Below are 2,728 nucleotides of genomic sequence, written 5' to 3'. Positions count from 1 at the left end.
GCCTCAGAAAGGAGATCACAATGATTTCCAACTGTATATGTGGAGATCAGCTTAGAGTCACTTATTACTGAAATAGCAATGATAACTTAATTTATGCTAGATTGTTTTTGTACAAAAGCAGGAACATTATTATAAACTGATGGATGTTGGAAGTTACATCCAAATTTTGAGTAAAAAAAAATTCCTAATTTTACAAACAGTTATCAGAGTTTTTTTTCCAATGAGCAAAGTTTAAAAGAACAAGTGTTCCCAAGTATCTTTTTAAGTAAAATGCCAATATGATAAAAATAAAAGAAACAAAGCATGAATAATAAAGGAAAATACTTTCTGTTGTGCTTAACATTTTCAATTGAAGGAATTTAACTTTTGATTAATTACAAAGATTTTAATATGTTAAAAATTGTATCTCAACCTTATTTTTTAAATTTTATTTACTAATGTTCTATATGGAACCTTTTATATTTGTAGGTTTCCAGTACAGCCATAAATCCGACGCACAAGCTACATCCGCTAACAGCAGTGATGCGACGAAGCAGCTTCTCTCAGCCCACTAGGGGTTAATTTCTGCTTCGTAAAACAATCTCATTAAAAGACTGTTGTTGTGTTCAAGTTGTGCTAAAAGCAGTTAGCCTGTCAGAGAAGCTATTCAAGCCTAAAGTAGCATCTCAATGCTAACATGTAGCAACAGCTAACGCTAATGAATAACAGATTAAAAACTATTTGTTGTTGAGCTCTTTATGTCTATATATTCAATAATATAGCAGCAGAAAATGGTTTTTGAGTTGAAAATGTTTCTTATTTTATAGATTTTAATTGAGTCTCACCACTAGAAGATATAAATTTATAACAGAGAGGGAGAGAGAAGGTCCCAGCTTTGGTCCAGATAAGGAGCACCACAGTTAGTTTTCCACTGGTGTCGAATGGCTGACTGCTGTCTGACAGTTTATTTAGTGCAGCGGTCCAGAACCAAACATGGAGGCTGAAAGGTGGCCGTACTTCCTGCGTGTGCAGCGTCTTTAATGTTCCCTGCTGCTGCCGGCAGCCGTGTACCAACAGCAGAGATCAGCGGCCCTGATTATCGTCATTATGATGATCGCTGGCTTGATCAAAGTGAAAACGCTCAACTGTGTTTTTCTGCCTTCACACTCGTTTCATTCAATTCCTGGTATCCATGGCAACATATTGTCCAATGTGGACCTAAAATCTAATCTTAGCAGACAAGTTGAGGACAAAGGCAAAAGTGTCAGGCCTAGAAAAACCTCCAGCAGATAAAGGATGTCTGGAAGTCATTTATTTAGGAAGAGGACGCTCTAATCATCTGTTTTACATTTTAATTGTCAGCTCTTGGGTTTTATGTTGTTGCTAATAAAATGTAATTTTGACTGTTAAATTGTTTGCGCCTTGTTGTTCTTTATGGATTCAGCCAGAGAAATGGACACAAATTGTGTCTTTGAGAAAGTGGAAAAGTTTTCCGAGGTTCAACTTTATGTTATTTTCTGCCAGAAGAAGCTTTCTGGATAAAAAAAAAAAAAAAAAACAGGAAGTGGACTACAGCGCAGGGCATTCTGGGTAACTACAACCAAAGCTAATGTGTTAGCCTAGCGCTAGCAGCAGACGTTAGCGCTGCTGGGCTGGTCTTTAGCCAAAGACTAAAGAGAAATCCTCCAACCGCTAAAATCTGACGCCTCCATCTCGTTTCCATCTGGTGAAACAGGAAGTTGCTCTCAGTGTCTTCAGAGGTTTTTGTGTCGTTTCCTTCAGTGGTTCTTGGTGCAGCGCCCCCACAGGCAAGGAGGGGAACAGGTTGGTTTGACTCAGAGCCACAGCAGCTGGAGCAGATGTCTACCGGACTACCAGCTGGGAAAAATGCCCTAAAAGTACTTCAGCATAAAGCCAAGATAACAACAGGTTGACTTCTGGACCCACCCAGTCAGAACCTGAACTTAAATCCAGTAAAGTTTAAAGGCACATTTCAAAACTTTGAAAAGAGGATAACTTTCCAGCTGTGGTGGATGTTCCTGTGGAGCATCAACAGTCGTGAGACTGTCACACAGCGACTGTCTTCAGTCAGAAGCCTCTGCAGATGAGCTGCGACACAATCTGCTCCCTTCCATCACCATACAAAGCGACTCTTTGAAGATAAGCTTACCTTAATTTCTTTTTGGAATAAATAAAGTATCCATTATTTAAGTAACTAAAGGAAAACTGGTGGTGTAGGAAACATTAACCTGAGTTGGTCTGACTAAAGTTAAAGTGGTGGTTTGGTGGCGACGCATCTTCCTTCTTCTAATTCAGACTCTGTGTTTCTCCCTTTTCTTACCATTTCCAGGTTTGTTTGCTCGCACCTGGGGAGGATTCCTTCCCCTCCATCCAGTTCTCAGCAGCTGATCAAGCGCCACAACATCCCCCATAATCCTTTGCTCTGCTTCCATTTGATGTCATCTTTTCCTGGGGATTAACACAGGCGCCCTGAGGGGCTGCGATAAGCGCAGCTTCTTAGAACAGCCTAGTCAATAAAAAACTGAATCAGGATCCTTAAAAGTTTCACTTACAACCCCAACACACACACACGTGCACACACACACACACACACACACACGCGCACACACACACACACGCATGCACACACACACACACGCAGACACACACACACACGCAGACACACACGCAGACACACACGCGCACACACACACACACATACACACACACACACACACACACGCGCACA

The 2,728-nt window shown here is 40.8% G+C and overlaps 1 long non-coding RNA gene across 1 annotated transcript in view; it reads right to left on the bottom strand.

Annotated features, from left to right (window-relative positions):
• Positions 1-1,811: 1,811 nt before the first annotated feature.
• LOC106935989 (uncharacterized) overlaps positions 1,812-2,728 on the bottom strand; it is a 6,220-nt gene continuing 5,303 nt past the window's right edge. The window contains exon 3 of the long non-coding RNA XR_001422029.1: positions 1,812-2,506. This is a non-coding gene — a long non-coding RNA (uncharacterized LOC106935989). The remainder of the gene's footprint in view (positions 2,507-2,728) is intronic.

This window comes from Poecilia latipinna, unplaced genomic scaffold (genome assembly GCF_001443285.1).
Source record: "Poecilia latipinna isolate Pla-1442-1.1 unplaced genomic scaffold, P_latipinna-1.0 Scaffold2057, whole genome shotgun sequence".
Taxonomy (NCBI): Eukaryota; Metazoa; Chordata; class Actinopteri; order Cyprinodontiformes; family Poeciliidae; genus Poecilia; species Poecilia latipinna.
This window is presented reverse-complemented; position numbering and strand designations above follow the sequence as displayed.